At 43.4% G+C, this 14,876-nt stretch overlaps 2 protein-coding genes across 4 annotated transcripts in view; both read left to right on the top strand.

Annotated features, from left to right (window-relative positions):
• Nucleotides 1-8,227, top strand: part of raly (RALY heterogeneous nuclear ribonucleoprotein) — an 88,027-nt gene extending 79,800 nt beyond the window's left edge. For both annotated transcript variants that reach the window (XM_035630161.2, XM_035630160.2), the window contains exon 9: nt 5,265-8,227. The gene's annotated coding sequence lies outside the window, so the exon portion shown is untranslated. The remainder of the gene's footprint in view (nt 1-5,264) is intronic.
• LOC118308749 (NACHT, LRR and PYD domains-containing protein 12-like) overlaps nt 1-14,876 on the top strand; it is a 988,189-nt gene that overhangs the window by 849,744 nt on the left and 123,569 nt on the right. The gene's annotated exons all lie outside the window — the stretch shown is intronic.

Genomic DNA, 14,876 nt, shown 5'->3' with positions numbered 1-14,876 from the left:
TGGGCCAATACACAAGAATGAAAAATGTGTGGACTGTTTATACTCTGTTGTGATTCATCATAACATAACAGATTGTTAATTGGCAGAGCGTCGGTTCGTCTTCCAACGACATCTGGATCCAAGTCCGTCCAATTTCCTGAAATCGGGAGGAAGCGTATTGACTAAACAAACCCTGACACTTGTCTTAACACTCGAGAACAGTTTATTTATTATCTGTAGCCGACGCCGCCAACTTGTGCCGATTGTGTACACAGATATCAGCGAAGAAAACAGGGGGGATAGTCCAATAACCGAGACGATATCAGAGCATCTGTGTGCGAAAACAACGAGGCCAATTGCTTTGGCGAGAGTTGAGGACGAGAATGGGCAGAGAGAACAACTCGGCCTCGATCGCACCGGTCTAAATCAGAACAAATAGGACCTGTGCTCGAGGATTGGAGCGTCTTATCGCTGAGCTGCTTTTATTGAACGGGAGTTCGTAGCTTTCATGAGCTTTGTGGCATTTCAAGACTGAATAACTGTAGTGGAAAATATGACTCGTGACTCTTAATAACTTTTGCATGTGAACAACACAAAGTCAAGTTTGCCGGTATTCATAAAGATTGGGGCATCATGCAAGAACATTTTTGCCACCTGTGCGTATTTGAGCGGACGTCCACGAGGATAGCAAATTAGCATTGTCGACGCCCCAATAATACCATATAAGGTTATGCTGCCCCATGTCAGGAAGTGTAACCTTATATATGTCATTAAAGAATATAAAAGAAGAATTTTACCAGATCAGAGATTGAAGTTCTGCTTTCAGAGATCGAGAAATGAAAGTCAGTATTTTTTATATGAAAATGATTTTCTTTCTGGTCAAGGTGAAATATCCGTCACTGACATGGATGTAAAAAGATAAGACAATTGGTGTATGGGGGAAGTTCTCCTAAAACGACTTTTGTACGACTTAAAGAACCCCTCCCGTCTCGATTTAAAGTATAAAAAAATAATCTGCTATGCCTAATAACATTGTTTACCCCAAAAAAAGTTTAAAAATCCCTCTGAAAGGCCGATGGAAACCATCCACTCTCTCTCCCTCACAGGAATTCTGAGACTATGAATAGTCATGGTATGCAAATAACACAGGCCCCGCCCACCACAGCTGGAATAATGTGCGCAACAAGATGGCTAGTGGCAACATCGGCGAGATTCAGCCGTAAAACTTTTACCAACTGCTAATGCTAACGCTAACTGTCTGCTAACACACCTGCCGTCCTCTCGTGGATGCTAACTGCTAATGCTAACTGTCTGCTGACACACCTGCCATCCTCTCATAGAGGCTAACTGCTAATGCTAACGCTAACTGTCTGCTGACACACGTCGTCCTCTCATGATTCGCTGCCTCTGCTGCACTGGCAGTTTTTGGTTTCTTTGCCTCACATTTGCATATTGGACAGTGATTGGTTTTCTGTATTTGTGACTTTCCAAATCTAGCTTGAACAGGATATTTTTGAATTTCAGATTGCAGAGAAGTGAAACAGAAACCCCCTCTTCTAGGAGAGGAATGTAAAAACACCTCTATAGTGACAAAAACAAGTCCCTATAGTCAATGTCAGACATTTTAGAGGACAGACACTTCTTTGAGTGGATGGGGACAAATCAGACTGAACTGAACGATCGGGTGGCACTCAACATTTTCATGAGCAGCTGTTTCCTGACACCTTAAACTGATCCTGGACGCAAACATTTTGAAACTGAAACGATGCATCTGACAATACGCAACAATGCTCCAGTGATCGGAGAAGCAGGAATGCCTCGTCTTCATTTTCCAAACCTGATGCACAACAGTACACATTCCCTCAGTCTGAATTTCCCTCTGTGTCACTCGTCTACGCTGAAACATGGACCCGATGTCCAAATCCTCCCTGAGAAGACGGTCTGCTTCTCATTCAAGGTCCTTCCAGGTGGGAAAAAGGCCCGCAGCCGTTTGTGAATGGAGAGATTATGTTTCGGGAAGGAATATAACGTGAAGGATACATTTTGTTGTCATGGTTGGATTTTTAGATAATTTCCAAAAGCTGGACACAGCAGTTTCTCTCATCTGTTGAAAATGTGTGACACTTGTGACAAATAACTTGAGTCAAGTTCAAAGAGGGTAAAAGCCTGTGGAAACAGGTCCTGATGAAGTGAGAGACACTGGAGCTTTATGTACTGTAGGTCTAACCGAAAGGGAAGAGACGGGGCACGGTGGTAATGTCAAGCACATGTCATTGTTGCGGTTCCATAAAAAGTCTTTAAGGGGGAAGCTTTAGTCCAAAAGTGCCATATAACATCCATTCCACGCATTTTTAGCTTGAGTGGAATTCAACTCATTACACTGGGTTGGAAGCCACTTCGAGCGAATGACAAATTGAAAACGCTGTAAAAAAAATAGAAATATTAAATTGATTTGTAGTCCTCATTACGGTGGCCATGAGGGTCAAAACACAACAGAAATTCAGAAAGCACAACGTTTTCGAAAAAACGCATTTCTACTCATTCACAGATTTTATTGACACCAAAGTCTATAAGTGGGGTTATTGAATATGATGCCGAATTATTTTTTCAATACTGATATCGGAAGATGAGTCTGAAATAAAGATAAATAATAACAATAATGCTGTAACCAAAAGGAACCTTTTTAGTTGCCTTCCTATATATTTTTCAATTCCTCCTTCTCCATGACTATTCTCTGGTCTGGTGAAACACACATCAGTTGCTTTAAGCAGAAACGTCAAGAGCTGCTGAAGGTCTGGTCTTGAAAGTCTTTCCTCTGGATGATGTTTCCTGGTGGCAGGATGGTTAGAGCGGTTGCATTGCTTGCAACCATAAACTGGACAGTACACAAAATGGATGTAGTCACTGGGTCCGGAAAATGAAGCCAACACAGCAGTGCCTGAAGCCTGTATTCTCTGTAATGACCAGCAGTGGGCGACTCCAATGGATGTTGCTATATAAGTCTATGAGAAAATGACTCTACTTCTCACTTGATTTATAACGTCAGTAAAACATCTTCCTGAGGAGTTTATGCTTCGGTCTCTCCAGTTTCAAGTCTTCTTCAATACAGCATGATGTTCATTTTGTACATTATGGTCTCTTTTGGAGTAAAATAGTTATTTTCGGCATGGCTACATCGTGATTGACAGCTGGTACCGTCTGGTTCCAAAAACCAAAGATCGCACTGGTCAAATCAACTGGTGAAGTCACGGTGGGTTGCCACCTGCTCATCCTCAGCAGGTCTTACCCTCCTCAGGTCCATCTCCCCTGAGTGGGGCAGCAAAGACTGTAGAGCCTTTAGCCTTTACCAGCAGATGGGATCCAACTGCTGGCTCCCCTCAGCCACAACCAGCTTGAGCTGGTACCCACAGTTGTCAGGGTACTAAACCCATCTTCTGTAGAAATGGGTGCACTGATGTTGCTGGGAAAGCAAATTTGGAAATGTAGCCTCTCCATTGACTTCTTCCTACTGGACTCAAGGAAGGCGTATAGGGGGATGAACAGAAACCTAGCTTGACAACCTAACTGTTACTAGGCCAAGGTTGTGTTTTTGTGATTCAAGTTTTAAGATCAGACCAAAAGTTTTTGACTTCCAGCTGAAATGAATGAATGAGACAAACTAAATAAATGGTCTATAGAGCAGCGTTGAAAACTTTCAATCTTTTACCTGAAATTGGGCTACGGGTGTCCTCCTCATGCCCCATTCTCTTTTAACTAGGTTGATGCCTTCCCCATCCGAATTGCAATTTCTTCGTACGGTACGGACAATACATCATTTTCCAATCCGCAGCTGGTCTCATACAAGGGAAGATGTGGCCACAAGATGCGGAGGGTCTGAGAGCAACAAACTCCAGTCGTGAATCGGAGGAAGCCGGGGCAGGAAATTGAATTCTCTCACGGGCCGTATACAACCAGAGGTTCCTTACTGTTTGAAATGGAACCATGCTTCGACTCAAACCTGTTGATCCCAGACTTTCTTGATGTCAGTAGAAGTACAGGGATAGAGGAGAGGAAGTGAGTCATTCTTTCAGAGTCCGATTCGGATATTTTACATCCAGCAGGTTTGATTTAGCTACGCGATCCTTTCCACAGGTCACGTCCAGGGGAACACAAGTAAATCTGAAATTGATTCTCTGAAAACACTTTCACCCTCTCTGTAGTTTATTATTGTACAATTTCCAGGCAAGTAGAGGACACTATCCAGGATAAGCACGGTGCTGCAGTCAGGATGAGCTTTTGTCCAAGATTAGCTACGAACAGGTCTGAGACCCCCTTCAGACCTGGTATTAACACCCGTCAAAATCACAAGTGGACGACGCACCCGAGCCGCCACTCGGACCACATTCTCCCAGGTGGTCTGGTGTGAGCGAGCGCAAACGCTTCACGTTAAAGGACCGACTACTCAGAGTCTGATGTCCTCGGACTCGCTTACAAGTGTTTCCCGTGGAGCGGCTGCGGCTCGGGAGCCAGACGTGATGGCCCACTAACCAGAACCAGAAGGTCGAAGGTTCGATCCCCCAGCCTGATGGCTGTGTGTGGATGATGTGTGTTAGAGAAAGTGCTGTACATACTGTATGAATGTGACTTGTGCTTTGGGTGATCGATAAGACTGTAGCTCGATATATATACAGTCCAAGATGATTTATTTGCAACTGACAAATACTGAGTAAAAACCTTATTTCATTGTAAAGCTACATGTATCGATTGAAATTGGCCCCTGAACACACAACTGAATAACTCCTTCCGTGGTCTCTACTACCGTGATTGGATAAAAAAGAAACTAACGCTGTCTGTTGCCGGGCGACAAGACACAAGCTGTGTTCTGCAGAAATCCCTTTTTATGGTGCGTTCACATGGAACGTGACGCAAATTTTAAGCCTGACGAGTGGAAATATTTGAACTTGAGCGATATAGCGTTGAGATCCTCCCGACGTCCACGTCCGACAGGTGGCGGCCGGATTACTCGGGTGGCTCTTAGTTGCGCGAGTTTGGGCGGATCATTTACGTTTTTACTTATGCGAGTAATGCAATTCAAAAATTCCCTCTGTGTTCGGTGTGAACTTAGCATTAATGAGCCCTGGTGTCCTCTGAACCTTTGCTGTCCTGTAAGAACATTGCACCAACCCCTGCATCGTCCCTTCAGGAGACAACAGCCGCGTGCTCACAAATCTGTCGCTGCAATTGATTATTGCAGAGATTATTAGCACTTGTCCATTTCCTGTTAATGATGTCGCCTCTTGTTTCAGGTCGTGCGGACCGACGGAGGAAGAGACAAACAGAAAGAGAGAGAGAGAGAGAGAGTGAGGTGGACTGACAGAGAAGCGGATGAACAATACGGGAACGTCATCATAAGAGCCCGACGTATACACACACACACACACACACACACACACTAATTCTCACTTGTCCTACATCAGTTGTGAGGATCCTTGACAAATTTCATTCCCAACCCCTTCAGCCCGACCCCCGACCCATCAGACGGGCCTCCGAAGTGTGCGACGACCTGCCAAAATGTCCTCACAATGTCAAAACGTCCAAACACAGCCATAGAGAGACATGTGCACGTACACACACACACACACACACACACACACACACACACACAGAGTCCAACACCTGTAAAAAACACAGCCGAGAGACAGACTTTGACACTTTATCAGAGCAATGGGAAGATACTAAAAACAGCGGGGTATTGACAGAACACATAAAGTGATTATCACGCACACGAGAACAGGCTCAAATCAGAGGAGACGGACACAGTAGTGCGTCGGGGAGCCGCAGGGAGACGGTAAAACAGCGGGCCGCCGTCAAAACGCATCTTTAAGCGCAGAAAATTCCGGCGGAAAGAAATGAAGTCATCTGCTGCTTCGCATCAACTGGAAACGACGCGACCGGACAGACGACAGGCGACAGACACAGGCGGTTGTCGATTCAACTTCATGAGATTGCTTTTAGCAGTGAAAAGTGCTCTATAAATGAAATGTATTATTATTATTGTTATCATTAAAACACATATATATACACGTACATAAAAACGTGGTTTAAGGTTTATGTTACCTTAAAAGTCTCTGATGATGTGAGATTCCTGCCCAGCTCTGACATGAACACTGCAGATCCTCATCGTGGCGACTTGTTGTAAATGATGAGAAAAAAAACATGTTGTCATTTATTACGCAGAATGAATCGCGTTTGAATTTTTTTAAACTGTGATATTAGTTTGGGAAATTAATCGAATAAGTCTGATAAATCATGCGTTCATGTTCAGAAGTTTATTGTCCTTGCCACTGGATCGACTGGGTTCATGAACGGCCGCTTGTTCACGAGTCGCTGCGATCTCGACCGCACGAATCACACGCGGGGGAATCACACGTGAACGCGTGTGGGGGGTTAAAAAAGAAATCTGAAATTCCAAATGTGGATTTCGCCTCTGCCCCGGCGCCGTGTCACGCAGTTTGCCGACGCGCAGCCAACGCCGTCTCTTCACCATATGTGAAAGACATTGAGACGTTGAGCTGAGAAGTGTCTCGATGTGGCAGCGCAGGAAGTCGTGGCAGATCGCCAGGAGGTCTGTGATTTGAATTCTGTCAGAAGAGGCTGACATGAGGAAGAAGAGATGACGCGTTTTGCTGCTGATGACGATGATGATGATGAGTTGAATCTGTCCCTGTGAAGCATCTTCCCTCTCACTCTTTGTCCTTTTCCTCCTGCGAGCGAACGTCCTCCTTCCTTTTGTCTTGAGTCCCTTCCTCTCTCTATTCCGTCCTTCCTTTCCTCTCATTGACCCGCTCCCCTGAAGGCCGTTATTTTATCCTCAACGTCCGTTCGTGTTCTTTTACTCGCTTCGAATTCATTTTCTCTGTCCTCCTCATTTCACCCGTGTTTCCTTTTCCCTCCTTTTATTTATCTGTTATCCGCTTGTCCACTTTCTCTTTCCCCCCTTTTTTCCCTCTCTGTCTTTTCTTTCGTTGTCGTCTTTGCTCTGCTCCGTTCTACTCTCATTGAATTCCTCGACGCCCTTCTCCTCTCTCTGTAACCGAAGTTGGAGACAGTATTAACGCAGATCTCGATCAATGTCAAGTCCCGTTGTTCTTCTCTGTTCTACTTTTACCCCAAATTTCCTTTCCGACCCTTTTTCTTTGACACCGAACGGGAAGCACATGGACTTAAAGGTGTAATATGTAACTTCTCTGCATTAAAATGTCTAAAAACGACTGGACCTTTATTATAGTTATAGTATAGTCTTTGTCCCTCCAATTTTCATGTTTTCAAACTTCATTTAAACTAAAGAAATCGGTAATACTGATCAAGATATCGGTGCGTTTCATTTGGTCACCTGTCGGTGGCGTCGCACCTCTTTGCTCGTGCATTATCGTTTTTCGGTTTTCAAGATCTTTGTCATTTGAATGATATATTTCGGCAGGACGAAGAATTTACAAGTAGTCAAAGAAACAAGCCGAGCAAAATAAAGTTTGTGGCAAAAAACCACTTGACTTTTAACACTGAGTTGCTTCCTTCAGTGTTTCCCCCCGATGTAATCCCTGGATCTGTTGGTCTGTTGGAGGAGGTAAAGATCTCCTGAACGATTGACGCTGAAGGAAGCGAGAGAGACCCAACGCAATTGACAAAATGACAGACGTGACAAATGTGCTCGCCTCAAGTCAAACTGACTCGCTGCCCTTCATCCTAAAGGAGGAAAGTAGAACAGTTGTGTTTTCCAGAATCAGAGCACGTTCCTGAAGAAGCCAACGGGAAACAGCGAGTTCCTCACGAGGTGGTGAAGACGAGCTTTGACACAAGGTCTGCGATAATAACCCCCCCGCTTGGTTCTTCCTCCTCTTGGTTTGACTCGTTGACTTAGTTTATGAAGTTCACCTTTACATAAGCTACACTGTAAATTGTACATGCCTGTATATACTTGTTATAACCTCATGAATCATCCGCCATCACAGCATCAATTCATGTAAAGGTGATCTACATCCTAAAACCACGCTGTGTTGGTCCTCCTCCTGTTCCTCACTTCTTTTCTCCTCGTGTTCCTGGTGTTATGAATATGAGCTTTGCTGTTATTTTATTCTTTTCCGATGACCTGTGCGCTCCTGTGCGATGAAGGTGATGATGCTGGCTTCTCTTGTCTGTAACCGAGGAGGCCGCCAGAGGCCTTTTACAACACGTGTAAATAATCCAAAATTAAAAAAAAGTTGGAACTTGTGACCGTGGTCTGACGACATTTTTCTGTTCACAGAAGAAGATATTTCCATCTTTCGAGAGCAAAAAGCACAAGCAAGCTTCACTTAAACGTCTTTTCTGAATTCATCATTATTATAATTTTTTATTTAAAATAATATAATATAATAACATTGATAAAAATATTATATTTTACTCAAAATAATTTTACAAAGTAATAATTATTACAAAATAATTACTATCACGTCCCCATTGTTCCAACTAGCAATTAAAATGACCAAATGTTTTATGATGACAATAGTTATTTGGTCTAAAAAAAAAATCTTTATTTGTTAGAAACTGTGTGATGTCAAATGACAGGATATAAGTGTTTGTATTGATATATGCGGTTAAAATGTTTGAGATTTGTGTATGAATGGAAACTGTGTGCACATATGAGATAACAGAGGTTTGCAACAATGTAATCAATGAGGTGATTATGAAGCTTTCTATACTGCTGCTCTACTGTCGAGGGAAGTTACACAAAGCCGCTCCTCTGATCAGACTGCAACAATACTTAGAAACTTTGGTCAGAATCTTAATTTAGGATTCAAACCTTGGCGTCTACAAGCAATTTATTCATTTACAAGCCACACTGTTAAAATAGTTTTGCTTTCTTTTAGATACAATAAAAAAATCACCACATGCTCCCACAATCTTTTCTCTGTCTTTAAAATTAATCTCCATTTTTATTATTATTATTATTATTATTATTATTATTATTATTATTATTATTATTATTATTATTATTATTAATGATAATAATAATATTGCCTGATGTGAGGATGGTGCTGGTGAATTTTATTTTTCATGGGATGTGCAGATTGTGTCCCGTGGAGTTTTACCAGACGGGGGAGGTTCTGATGAATGAAGCTGCTGAACTGCATTGTGGGAAGAAAATGTAAGATCCGTAATATCCTGAAAAACACTCACTCTCTCTCTCTCTCTCTCTCTCTCTCTTTCATTAAAAAATCTGTCTCGTGTAAATGCCTGAACTCTATGAAAGTCCAATCTGAGATCGTGGGCTTGTGTGTTTTTTTTCCCGTGCTGATCATTTAAATGCTTGAACTCAGGATATCAAAGCGGACGTGGTAGGGAGCCGCATTCCTGATAAAACACAGGCTCTTGTCCTCATACCTGCTTGTCTGCATTAATTATGTGTGATGGCCACAGCCCAGAGAGCGAGGGCCGCTCTCGCCGCTCCTGAGAGAGAGAGATGAGCCGAAGGGTCGGCGCACAGATCCGTTCATGTGAACGTGACGATAACGAGATCTGCCCCCCGGTGGTAGTTTGCAGGTTGAAATTCCTAAAACGGGAAAACCTCGTGCTCGATGTTCACTGGGTCTGCTGTAGAAGACAAAGTGGCCTCTGCAGTCCTTGAGCAACATGGTAACTGGCAGGTGCGGATTATCTCGTCTCCAAAAGAAAGCCAGTAGATAACATGCAAAGACTACGCAAAGATTGATATTGGCGTTGTTTCAGCGAGCAAACTGTTCATTCGGGCGACCAAAGCGTCGCAAAACCTTCGTGGCGTTCGCTGTATTTGTGCGGTGGGGTGTAACGGGCCTTCTGTTGTGACCATGTCTGTTTTTCATGCCAAACACATTCATATTTGCTCGTTCTTCTTTCCACTTTTTTGACGAACCTCCTCTGAACAAACAGACAGAACACGAGTGCCGATGGGAAAGCAGTATATGGAAATTTCGACGACAGAAACACCAGCAGAAAAATGTTATGTCATGTGAAATACAGAGGAAATATTTACGGTTCTGCACTTCTTCTAGGTGGGCAATAAAATCGAAGCGAATCCTGGGACCCCTGACCAACTTTACGCCTTCATTCAAACAGTCGCTTCCTCGGCTTTATCCGTCCCGTTGAAATGACACTCAGGTGGGTTTGATCCCCTCAAAAGGATCAACTTGCAGTCTAGTGTTCCACCTGTTATAAATAAGACGGTGCCAGCAGATCGTCGGGGGGGGGGGAAAATGGTTTCAGAACTAAGTGAAAGTGTCAGATGTCGTATTGTTATTCTCGAGTGCATTTGTCAGCGTCAACTCATGACCACACAAAAGGGTTCCTAAGACGGGCGGTGCATGGAACCGCTTCGCAGACCTGGTCAGTTGTATCCAGAGCACAAACGGGCTAGAACAAAAGTGACCACACACATCAAGCATTACTCCCTGACAGACAATAAGCAACTTCTGCCAAATTAAAATAAAGCGCTCTTGTGGTGGTATCAGTTTCTCAACCTCTTCTCAGGACGAGAAACCAAGGCCAAGCGTTGTGGCGGGCTCCTACCACCTAACACCAGCAACTTCACAATGGATGACTGGAAAATCACACCGCTCACTGTTGAATCCAAGTTTGAGATTTATGGCAGTAACAGAAAGGTGTATGTAAGGGGAAAGATTGATACTGCAGTGTACCAAACAGACAGTGAAACATGGCAGTGGGAATATTCGAGCCTGGCGGTGTTTTTTTTCCTCCTCTGGAGTCGGACACCTGCACCAGATTGACTGCACCCTGACCCGAGAGCTACGACTCCATTATTCAGAGACTGGCCGAACCCTCTGGTTTGCATCTTTGCGGAGAATGATTCATTGGTAATGTTCCCCAAAACACCTCAAAGTCTCGCAGTAACTTTTTGAAGACCAAAGCGGAGCTACGGAGTTCTGACTGAAGGCCGCGACGGTCGGGGTTGGCCTCCTGACCTCGACTCCGTTAAATATTAATGGGGGCACTTGAAGGCAAAGTATTTGGAACATTGTAAATTTCATGCTGATATAACTTAGGTCAAAGGGCTTTGCAGAAGTTTGTGGCGTCCATGCCAGCTCAAGTGCAAACATTTTCAAAGATTAAACTTATTTCCTAAATTTTTTAGGCTGTTATTGTCATTTGTTGAGAAACAAAACTGGTAATAGATTTTTTTTTTTTGGACATTTAAAAGTATCTTCACTAGTGGTCTCAGATTTTTGGACTGCACAGTATTATTCCTTTCATAGAACCTTAAGCAATACTTACATGCCCTGTGATTCTAGAAAGTAGAAGTAGGTCATGTCAGACAACAGCAATGGCCACTCAGACAAAATGTGTTAGTTGAAAACAGTCCCCCAATAAAATATTACTGCTGCAAGCAGCTTATTACAACCCATAGTTAGGTTTTATTGACTAGTGACATTAAGCAGTCGTGACAGTCCAGACAGCAACGGTCTCTTCGTTGACAAAGTCTTGAGAGTAACGAGCAAACTCAGGAGACCTAAAACCTTCAGAAGTCATTAAAGTTTTCCTTTACATCACTGCACCACCACTGCACGGTGGTCAACACTGTCGTCTCACAGCGAGCAGGTTCTGGGTTTGGACCTGGCAATAGTTTCTATGTTGAGTTTGCCCAAGCACTTCAACTTCCTCCCACATTCCAAAGTCATGCAGCTTTGGTTATCCGGAGACTCTACCATGACGGTAGGTGTGAATATATGTCTCTACAGTCGTCAGTCGTGTGATGGAATGGTAGCATGTCCAGTAGTGGTGTGCGGATCCATACACAAGTATAGATACTTCCGATCCCAAACGTTGTCTGTTCAAGAATCAGTACAGTATATATTTACACCCTATACTGATTCGGGGTAAATGTGTAATTTTGTAATCACGGTGGAAAGGAACGCTCCTGAAACGCCTCGTCAGTCGTCCAGACGATACTTTTGTAAAGATGGTGACATATTACAGACAAACTATCTATATCGTATCTATCTAAAGTATAGCGTTCAGGTTGGAGGGCCTCCTGCATGTTTTTTTGGAGATATGATACGGCCTGCATTATGATTTAATAAAAATACATAAACATGCCGGAAATACGGCACTGACATAAACAATTATTATATCTATAAACTTTGCCAAATCTCACAAAATCTTGTGATGAAATTGTCATTAAATTTTGGGCCAATTTTTTTTTACCCAGACTAACTATAAGGGATCGTTTTCTGGGGCCTGTGCCCTACACAATACTTTAGAGGTATTTCTAATAACAGTGGAATCCCAGTATTATTATTATTATTATTTCTTTTGTACTTCTTTTGAACTGGAACATCTGTGGCCAGCTCAGCCGTTAACGGTTTGCACCTGCGGCTCCTCACAGCGAACGTGCGATTCATTCCACCTTCCGCGAGAGCTCACATCAGATAGCCCAAAACACAACAAAGATGTCAAGGTCATGGTCCGACTAGTGCAAGATATGTTGTACGTTTAACCTGGTACAAACTCGTGCACGGGACACAACAACTTGAAAGAGAAAATGGACCTTGGGTGAAACGATGAGCTCCTCATTTCATCTCGCTTTATGAACGTGCAACTTTTTACACATGCTGCAGGTTTTTATTAATCCCGGTCCGAATGGACAATTTGTACCACATGCTTTGTTGAATCTCGCAGATAGAATTTGGAAATTAGCCACAGTAAACTGACGGTCAGCAGAGATATTAGAAGGGTTCATGATTGTTGAAGATCAAAACTCATCAGATTGTTGTGCATGATCACGACCGATCAACTGCTGGAGGGGTCAGGCAGTGCTGTGGGATTTAACAGGGCAATTTCTGTATTTCATGCCCCCAAAAAATGGGGTAGACTGTACCAGTACATCCTGATGGAGCAACCTTAACACCCTCACTGGAGGGTTTTTTTTTCATTTCAGATGCACTTCAGCGAGGCGCTAGCTCTGAATTTCGTGGGACACCGGGACAATCTGAGCGGGTATTCTCTGCCGCACACTTCGCTCAAGATAACCATGTTGACAGTAGACAAGCCGTCCACTATGCTCAGGACCAACGCAGGCCAGGACGATTTATTTTATATTGTGTTCTGAGCAATTGGAAACCCACCATGACGTCACGCCGTTGGTTTGTGAGCTGCCATTTTGAAGCCTTGAATTTTAACCTTCGGTACTTTGCGACTCCAGTAGTTGCTAGAAGAAGTCCGTTTCTATAGAAGTCTATGAGAAAATGATTCTACTTCTCACTTGATCTATAACGTCAGTAAACATTCTTCCTGAAGATTGTATGGTTCACCCTCTAGTTTCAAGTCTTCTTCAACACAGCATGATGTTCATTTTGTACATTATGGTCCAATTAGAGTCAAATAGACGATAAAGCACCGTATGTATCGGAGTGAGGATACAGTGCGATTGACAGTTAGTACCGTCCAGCAGGTGTAGGTGGACGAGCTCTCAGTCAGGCCACACCCTCTGTTCCTCCAAATATGGTAACTTCCTAGTTTAAAAAGAAAAACAAGATGGCGCTGGACAAAAAGCTAAACTCGAGGCTTCAAAACGGCAGCTCACAAACCAACAGGTGAAGTCACTGTGGTTGGATACTTGGATTATGAAAAGAACAAATCCCACTCGTCCTATCTAATCGTTGGATAACAAGCATCTGCTAATCAGCGAGAAGAGAAGTTCAAAACGAGCATCACAGACTGTGAGACCCACTGAGTGCCGTAAATACTTTAGATGCTTATTTGCAGTTATTCATTAACACATTTGCTTTACGACGATAGTGGAGATTAAAGCAGGTTCTGAACTCATAACCTCAACACCTGAACACATTTAACAACTGACCCTCTCTTAGTCCTCCTGACAAGGTTCTCTTAGAAAATGTCTTTTTATCTATCATCTGCATGTAATCTTTCACAATGTACATGAAACTGGGAAAACGTGGATTTGATGTCTTGAACACATTTTGGGGGAGTTATTTTTCATCTTTCTTTACCTTTGGCTGCGAGATCTCTTGTCAACCCCAAAACTAAGCTTCAAAGTCACGAGCTGTAACATTTTATGACTGTGATGCTTTATCCCGCATCAATCTATCATTTTGATCAACGGGCGCTGAGATGGGCAACGGCGCCGTGTTCAGAACAGTTTCACTGATCGACGTGTTTTCTCTCTCATCTCTACAGGTGTCCGCTCGTACATTTCAGCGTCTAAAAGAAAATGGCCATAAATGCAAACGGGCTAAAGCGTAAACGTTTGTCCTTTAATTTCATAAACAACACTAAAAGCAGATCCAACTATAGAGGCCGTCCTGCGATGAGATCACACCATTAATACTCTGTATCTTGCACAGTTGTGATGCTACCGCAGTGACGAAATCTATCCACAGACATGAAAAACAATAAAAACTGCATCACTGGTTGTTCCTGTTACACTCGTGGTCTCCACACACAGACACACAGACATACCCCAAAAAAATACCAGCCCTGCTGTTGTGGCGGATAATCAATCATACAGGCTGGAAGGCAGAAGGTGAAGACAGACTGGCCAACTACCAACAGTTCATATCGTCTTGCAGCCAGACCCAGTGAGTCGAATTCGCCCCTAACGACGCTTAAGATTCCTGCAGGACAAAGTTTATCGAGCCTGTTCAATCTAGATTGCAGGTGGCCTGGATTAATAGGACATAAGTAGGACCTCACTTAGACTAAACTACGTCATTATGCGACGGCGTATGTTGTTGACGTGCTGCCATGGTGAAACTACACCTTTCGGAAGATGGACCACAAAAAGCATCTTGTTGGCGACTTGGCCCTGTGCGTTCTCAGCGGGCTGGTTCATGCTGAACATGGACGACACAGTGGAAATGATTTACTCA

This window comes from Scophthalmus maximus, chromosome 6, assembly GCF_022379125.1.
Source record: "Scophthalmus maximus strain ysfricsl-2021 chromosome 6, ASM2237912v1, whole genome shotgun sequence".
Classification (NCBI taxonomy): Eukaryota; Metazoa; Chordata; class Actinopteri; order Pleuronectiformes; family Scophthalmidae; genus Scophthalmus; species Scophthalmus maximus.
This window is presented reverse-complemented; position numbering and strand designations above follow the sequence as displayed.